The 9,297-nt window shown below is 34.5% G+C and overlaps 1 protein-coding gene across 7 annotated transcripts in view; it reads right to left on the reverse strand.

Moving 5' to 3' along the window:
- Window positions 1-9,297, reverse strand: part of HMCN1 (hemicentin 1) — a 499,395-nt gene that overhangs the window by 151,204 nt on the left and 338,894 nt on the right. The gene's annotated exons all lie outside the window — the stretch shown is intronic.

The following is a 9,297-nucleotide window of genomic DNA, read 5'->3' on the forward strand; positions in this document are numbered from 1 at the left end:
AAATAAAATCAAATATATAAATATGAATGAGTTCATTTAATTGTTTAATAGAATTTTTTTGACACTTAAAATAGTGACTTTTTGACACGTTAATACTTGTATAGGTGGCCGGGTGCGGTGGCTCATGCCTGTAATCCCAGCACTTCGGGAGGCTGAGGCAGGCGAATCACAGGTCAGGAGTTCGAGACCAGCCTGGCCAACATGGTGAAACCCCGTCTCTACTAAAATACAAAAAATTAGCCAGACATAGTGGTGGGTGCCTGTAATCCCAGCTACTTGGGAGGCTGACACAGGAGAATCACTTGAACGTGGGAGGTGGAGGTTGCAGTGAGCTGAGATCATGCCATTGCACTCCAACCTGGGCAACAAGAGTGAAACTCCACCTCAAAAAACAAACAAACAAACAAAAAACAAACAAAAAAAACTTGTGTGGGTGACAAGGTTTGGCTATGTCCCCACCCAAATCTCATCTTGAATTTTGGCTTGGAGGGTCCCCACTGGTAGACAACTGAATCCCGGGGGCAGTTCCCCCATACTGTTCTCATGGTAGTGAATAAATCTCATGGGATCTGATGGTTTTAGATCCGTCAGATTGCCTTGGCTCTCATTCTCTTCTCTTGTCTGCCACCATGTGAGATGTGCCTTATGCCTTCTGCCATGATTGAGAGACCTCCCCAGCTATGTGGAACTGTGAGTCCATTAAACCTCTTTGTTTTCTAAATTGCCCATTCTTGGGTATGTCTCTATCAGCAGCATCAAAATGGACTAATACAATGGGTTAAAACTATTTTTTAATTAAAATATCTAAGTGGATAAGGAGCACAAATAAAAACCCACAAAAACGTTACAATAAGGAGCTAGACAAAGATATACAATAATTTGACATCAATTTCTGATAAATATACAAAGCAAAAATTATTAAACATGACAAAACAACATGATTTATATTAACATGTTACAATTCATGAATAATATTTTATAATGACAATACCTTATGCATTGAATAACAAAGCAAAAATTGTTAGAAAGCAAGAAAAATTCAAAAACTCTAAAAGTGGTGTATTTTAATATGTCCTCCTCAGAAACTGGCTGTGTAGTGAAACAAAAAATACAGTTGTAAAGAATATGAAAAATAAAAGTACCCATCCAGATTGTGTATGCATATGTGTATGTGTGTGTTTGGGGATTTGTAGTTACCAAAGAATATATATGTTTTATAAATGACAATGGAATATTTTCAACATGAAATATTAGCCCACAAAATACAAATAAGGTGTTTTATAATCACAATTTAAAAAAACTACAAAATGTAAATCAACAACAAAAATACAAAGTTATCTACATGGGGAAAATCTGATTAAAGATGAAATTAAAATAGGAGTATAAGTTTAGAAAAACATAAAGTGAAATTGATTAATATTAAAACCTGTAGGATGTCACTAAAGCAGTACAGTACTTAAAGAAAATCTAAAGCCATAATTAACATATACAAAAAACAAGAAATAATGGAAAAAAGTCCTAAGCACTCAACCCAGAATTTAAAAGACCAATACAATAAACCAAAACAGGCTAGAAATAAATAATAAATATAAAAGCAGAAAACAAACAAAATCAAAGAAGATAATAACACTCAAAGTTGATTTTTGAAAAGTCTAAAATAAAGTCTGTTTTCAGAAGTAGATGTCCTTTGGGTCAAATCTCTTTTGTCCTGGGAGTTTTTCCTAAAGGCTCACCCTAGAACCACCCCTCCTTCACTCTTACAATTACTTTTGTATTCATTTAATTCCATGTATTAACCCTACCTGTTTGAAATGCCTAGAATGCTTCTGTTTTCTGCACCGAATTCTGATTATCAACACAGTATTTAAGGACACAAGACCTCTAAATATGGCTATCTAACTTTTCCAACTGGAAAAGAAAAAAGGAAGAATAATCAGTCCATGGCACATTCCTTCAAAACAGCTTTTTAAATGCTTGAAGCCTTCTGGACTGAAGTGCTCATTGAAGAATTTGACAGATTATGTAGCTGCTACAATAAAACACTACGATGGGAATAAGAAATACAGAGCTATGGAATGGGTTGGCAATTTCTCACTTCACTAGAGAACTTTAAGAAAGATTGGATGTCAGCAAGAATGCCAGACTAAGGACTCAAAAAATCTACTCCTCCAGTAAAGAAACAAAAACATTGGAAACATTGTCAAAATCAACCTTTTCAGAACTTGGGAAATTAACCAAAGACTTGCAAAAATCCAAAAAGTATTTATTAAAAAATAAGTAGCTAAATTTCATTTAAAACAGTGAGTTTTGTGGCATTTTAACTGACCTACCCGTCACCCTCTCTCCAGCTCAAACTTGAAAACAAATAGTCCAATAATCGCAGTGAAAAAAGCAGCCTAGCAGACACTGAAGGAAGTACAATAGGTTTCAAGCTACCCAAAAGTACCATTCTGAGAGAACTGTCATTATTTGACCTGTCTGGCCTTTCTGTGAAAGTTCCTATTTGCAAGATTTTTCTTTATTTAACCAGACTCAATGTTCTGTCAGTGCAAACCTTTTCCCCAGGGGTAAAGTCTGTATAAACAGACTTCATAGAATTTATATAGAAAAGTTCGTTTCCTTATGCTTCTAAAACAAATTACCTCAAACTTGGTAGCTTAAACAATACAAATTTATCTTACAGTATTTTAGGTCAGAAGTCTAACATGGCCTGACTGGGTTAATATTAAGGTGTTAGCAGAGCTGAATTCCCTTCTGGAGGCTCTAGAGGAGAATCTGTTCCCTTGCCTTTTCCAACTTCTACAGGCCATTTCCTCCATCTTCAAAGCCAGCAATGGGCAGGCCATGTGAGGATGTGAGTGGAGCATTCTTCTCACATTATATCACTTTGATATGCTGCTTCCCTTTTCCGCATTTAATGATCTTTATGATTACATTGGGTTCATCCAGATAATTAGGTATTATCTTCCTATTTTAAGGTCAAATGATTAACAGCCTTAATTCCCCTTTATGATGTAACCTAACATATTAACAGGTTCAAGGATTAGGATATGAAAATTTGGGAGGATGCCAGTATTCTGCCTACTCACTAATGAATCAAGACACAACAATGAAAACCAGCAACAAAAAACAATAACAATAAAAATCATGAGGAGAGAAGGATATGATTTTCAGAGTTGCCACATTATATTATTTAAAATACCTACTTTTTCAACAAAAATCACAAGATAGCATTGCTCATACATAGAAAAAGAAGCAGCATAGAAACTGTCCATCAGGAAACTTAGAACCTAGATATTGGATTTACTAGGCAAAAACTTTAAATCTGCTATTTTAAATACAATTAGCCCTCTCTATCTGCAGTGTCAATCAACCACAGATTGGAAATTTTTAAAATAAAAAATAACAATACAACAATAAAAATTAATACAAATAAAAAATGTAGTATAACTACTAATTACATAGCATTCATGCTATATTGGGAATTAAGTAGAGACAATAAACTATATAAGAGGATGTGTATACACAAATACTATACAATTTAATGTTTATCTCAATAGTTTTTGGGGTACAGGTGGTGTTGGTTACATGGATAAGTTCTTCAGTGGTGATTTGAGATTTTAATACACCCATCACTCGAACAGTATATGCTGTACCCAATATGTAGTCTTTTATCCCTCATCCCCCGTCACACTTCCCCCTGAATCTCCAAAGTGCATTATATCATTCTTATGCCTTTGCATCCTCATGGCTTAGCTCCTACTTAAAAGTGAGAACATACAATATTTGATTTTCCATTCCTGGGTTACTTCACTTAGAATAATGGCCTCCAACTCCATCCAAGTTGCTGCAAAAGACATTATTTCATTCCTTTTTATGGCTGAGTAGTTCCCATGGTGTGTGTGTGTGTGTGTGTGTGTGTACATATATAATATATATATAATATATATATATATATATATATCACATTTTCTTTATCCACTCTGGTTGATGGGCACTTAGGTTGGTTCCATATCTTTGCAATTGCGAATTGTGCTGCTGTAAACATGCATGTGCACGTGTCTTTTTCACATAACAACTTTTTTTCTTTTGGATAAATACCCAGTAGTGAGATTGCCAGGTTGAATGGTATTCTACTTTTGGTTCCTTAAGGAATCTTCATACTGTTCTCCATAGTGGTTGTACTAATTTACATTCCCACCAGCAGTGTGAAAGTGTTCCCTTTCACTGCATCCACAGCACACCTTTTTTTTTTTTTTTTTGCTTTTTACTTATGGTCATTGTGTTAGTTCATTCTCATGCTGCTAATAAAGACATACCCAAGACTGGGTAATTTATAAAGGAAAGAGGTTACATTGACTCACAGTTCAGCATGGCTAGGGAGGCCCCAGGAAGTTTATAATCATGGCTGAAGGGGAAGCAAACACATTCTTCTTCACATGGTAGCAGCAAGGAATAATGCAGAGCAAAGGTGGGGAAAAGTCCCTTATAAGACCATTAGATTTCATGAGAACTTACTCCCATGATTCAATTACCTCCCATTGGGTCCCTCCCACAACACATAGAAATTATGGGAACTATGATTCAGGGTGAGATTTGGGTGGGTACACAGTGAAACCATATCAGCCACTCTTGCAGGAGTAAGGTGGTATCTCATTGTGGTTTCAATTTGCATTTCCCTAATGATGAGTGATGTCGAGCTTTTTTTCATATATTAAAAATGGTTGGCTGCCTGTATATCTTTGAGAATTGTCTATTCATATCCTTTGACCACTTTTTGATAGGATTATTTCTTTTTTCTTGCTCATCTATTTGAGTTCCTTGTAAATTCTAAATATTGGTCCTTTGCCAGATGCATAGTTTGCTAAAATTTTTTCCCACTCTGTGGGTTGTCTGTTAACTCTGCTGATTATTTCTTTTGTTATGCAGAAGGTTTTAGATTTAATTGGTCCCATTTATTATTTTTGCAACAAATACTATACAAATTTTTTTAGATATGCTGCTTTTTATTATTATTATTATTATTACTATACTTTCAGTTCTAGGGTACATGTGCACAATGTGCAGGTTTGTTACATATGTATACATGTGCCATATTGGTGTGCTGCACCCATTAACTTGTCATTTACATTAGGTATATCTCCTAATGCTATCCCTCTCCCCTCCCCCCTCCCCACAATAGGCCCCAGTGTGTGATGTTCCCCTTCCTGTGTCCAAGTGATCTCATTGTTCAATTCCCACCTATGAGTGAGAACATGCGGTGTTTGGTTTTCTGTTCTTGCAATAGTTTGCTGAGAATGATGGCTTCCAGCTGCATCCATGTCCCTACAAAGGACACAAACTCATCCTTTTTTATGGCTGCATAGTATTCCATGGTGCATATGTGCCACATTTTCTTAATCCAGTCTGCCACTGATGGACATTTGGGTTGATTCCAAGTCTTTGCTGTTGTGAATAGTGCTGCAATAAACATACGTGCGCATGTGTCTTTATAGCAGCATGATTTATAATCCTTTGGGTATATACCCAGTAATGGGATGGCTAGGTCAAATGGTATTTCTAGTTCTAGATCCTTGAGGAATTGCCACATTGTTTTCCACAATGGTTGAACTAGTTTACAGTCCCACCAACACTGTAAAAGTGTTCCTATTTCTCCACATCCTCTCCAGCACCTGTTGTTTCCTGATTTTTTTAATGATTGCCATTCTAACTGGTGTGAGATGGTATCTCATTTTGATTTTGATTTGCATTTCCTTTGCCCACTTTTTGATGGAGTTGTTTGTTTTTTTCTTGTAAATTTGTTTGAGTTCTTTGTAGATTCTGGATATTAGCCCTTTGTCAGAACTATACAATTTAATATAAGGAACTTGAGCATCAACAAATTTTGGTATCCATGTGGGGTCCTAGAATCAATCCCCTGTGGATATTGAGGGATGACTGAATGTTCCAAGAATTACAGGAAACCGTGTATAAAGAACCAAAGAAAAGTAGCTGAATTATCATTAAATATAGATATTAATCAAGAGACAGAAATTACTTTTAAAAGCCAAATAAAGATTCTAAAGTGTAATAAAGACTCAACACCTGGAAGAAGAAAGCTGGAAGCTGGAAGAAGAAAGAAATCAACAAATTTGAAGATTGATCAGTTGAGATAATCCAATTTTAGAATCAAAGAAAAAAGAAGAAAGAAAAGTGAATAGAGCCTCTACGACTTGTGGAAACACCATCAAACATAATGTGAGTACCAGAGGAGAGAGGAAAGAGAAACGTACAGAAAGAATGCCTTAAAAGGTAATAACTGAAACATTCCCAAATTTGAAGAAAAGCATCAAGCTATATATCTAAGAAGTTTAAAAAATTCTAAGTTAGATAAACTCAAAGAAGTCCCCACCAAGACATCAAAACCAAACTGTTTAAAACCAACAGCTAAGAATCTTGAAAGCAGTAAGAGAGAAGTGACTTATGTGCAAAGATCCTCAATACAACCAACAGCCAATTTCTCATCAAAAAAGACAAAGGCCAGAAGGTAGTAGGATGACATAGCCAAAGTGCTGAAAGAAAATTACTACCAATCAAGAATTTCATATGCAGAAAATCTGTCTTTTAAAATTAAGAAGAAATTAAGATATTTCTAGAACAAAAATTGAATTATTTCTAGAATTCATTGCTAGACCACTGTTCTATGAGGAATACTAAAAGGAGTTCTTCAAGTTGAAATGAAACAATAAATCTAATATACACAAAAGAATAAAGTTCACTGGTAGAGGTAACTACATAGGTAAATGTGTAAGATGTAAAAAACTGTATATTTTGCTCATAACTCATTTTTTCTCCTATTGATTTAAAAGATGATAATATAAAGCAATAATAGGCACTTTAAAATGTAATTTGTTTAATAATAATGGCATAAAAGAGGGGAAACAGAGAGAGCTAATTAGGAACAAAATTTTTGTATACTATTGAAATATCCAAATACTATATTAATTAAGATTCTAATTATAATACTCAGGAAAACTACTAAAAATAAAACTCAAAAAAAGTAAAAGAATCAATAAGGTAAATAAAATGGCACCCAAGAAAATGTCAGCAATGGAGAAAGAGAAAAACAAAAAATGACATAATAAATATTGAAATGTATAACCAATGACAGATATAAACTCTACCACATCAGTAGTTAAATTAAATATAAATGGATTAAATGCTCCAATCAAAAGGCAGAGATTGGCAGAATGGATTTTTTAAAAATTCCAACTGTATGTTGCCTATAATAGCACACTTTAGATTTGAAGACAAATAAATTGAAAGTAAAAAGATGGAAAACAATATATGATGCAAACAGTAATGGAAAAAGAACTGAGGGGGCTATACTAACATCACACAAAATAGACTTCAACAAAAACTGTTACTGGCAACAAAGTAGGACTTTAAAAACAATAATACAAAAGGTTAATTCATCAGGATATACCAATTATAAATATATATGTACATAACAACAGATCCCCAATATACATGGAACAAAAATGGACAAACTCAAAGGGAGAAACAGACAATACAACAACAAAAGTTAGAGACTTCGATATCCCACTTTCCATAGTGGATACAACAACTACACAGAAAATCAATAAAAAGATAGAAGACTTGTACAACCTATAATGCAACTGGCACACATAGACTACTCCACCAGAAAACACATTCTTCTCAAGTCCACATGTCCTATTCTCAAAGATAGACTATATATAAGACTATAAGACAACTCTTGATACATTTAAAAGGACTATAATCTTACAGTATATGTTCTCCAGCACAATGAAATTTAGGAACCAATAATAAAACAAAATTTGGGAACTTCACAAATATGTGAAAATGAAGTATCACACTCCTAAATAACTATTGGTCAAAGAAGAAATCACATGATAGATAACATTTTGAGAGGAATGAAAACAAAAACAACATGCCAAAACTTGTGGGATGTACACAAAGAAGAGCTTAGACTGATTTGTAGCTGCAAACATGCATATTAAAAAATAAGATCTCAAATTGATAACCTAACATTCTACCTTAAAACCAGAAAAAAAGAAGAGTAAACTCTACCCAAAGTAAGCAAAAGGAAAAAACAAACAAACAAAAAATTAGAGCATATACAAATTAAATAGAGAATAGAAAAACAGTAGAGAAAATTATCAAAACCAAAAGCTGATTCTTGGAAAAGATCAACAAAATCGAAAAGACTTCAGCTATACTAAGAAAAACAAAAGCGAGAAGACCTAATTACTATAAAAAGAAATGAAAGAGGGATCGTTACTACCAATCTTACAAAAATAATAATTTTATAAAAAAACTGTAGGAAAAGATTACAAACAGTTGTATGCCGACAAATTAGATAACTTAGATAAAACAAAAACAATCTTAGAAAGATGCAAACTACTGAAATTGACTGAATTGTATACTCTAAAAGGATGACTTTTCTAGTGTGTGAATTATATCTGTGATCTCTTTGTGAATAACGAGCTCAGAATTTTTAATGTGCAACTCAAGAAACAATTGGGATCAAGAAGCACCCATAACTGACCTACAATAGTCTGATTTGACGCTCATTGTATTTCAACATGATTTTAATTTATAGCCTCAGAGGGTTGAAAAAAAATAAGCCAATTGCTTTTCTACTCCAAATAATTAGAGATAAAAATTATTGCTAGGCATTTTTTTTTTTTTTTCCTAAAAGGCTTCTATTAAGTCTTCACAGCCAGATATAGCTAACATAAAGATGTTATCTTCGCTAATTGTTTCAGATGCCCTCAAGGTAGTTTCCATATGAAACACACGCTTTAGGCCAGGTGCAGTGGCTCACGCCTGTAATCCCAGAACTTTGGAAGGCCGAGGTGGATGGATCATGAGGTCAGGAGTTCGAGACCAGCCTGGCCAACATAGTGAAACCCCATCTCTACTAAAAAGACAAAAAATTAGCCAGGAGTGGTGGCGAGTGCCCATAACCCCAGCTACTCAGGAGGCTGAGGCAGGAGAATCACTTGAACCCGGGAGGTGGAAGTTGTAGTGAGCCAAGTTCACGCCATTATACTCCAGCCCAGGCAACAGTGTGAGACTCCGTCTCAAAAAATATATATATGCTTTAGAAATGTCAAAACATAATTCAGTAACTAAAAGAGGAAAGCTAATGACTAAAGACCTTGTACAGAGAAGCTCTTTGGGTATAGCCTGATTTATTTCTCATTTTGAGGTTAAAAGTAAATACAGGTAGCGTGATGCCTCCAGCTTTGTTCTTTTGACTTAGGATTGTCT

The sequence above is a fragment of the Papio anubis genome, chromosome 1 (genome assembly GCF_008728515.1).
Source record: "Papio anubis isolate 15944 chromosome 1, Panubis1.0, whole genome shotgun sequence".
Taxonomy (NCBI): domain Eukaryota; kingdom Metazoa; phylum Chordata; class Mammalia; order Primates; family Cercopithecidae; genus Papio; species Papio anubis.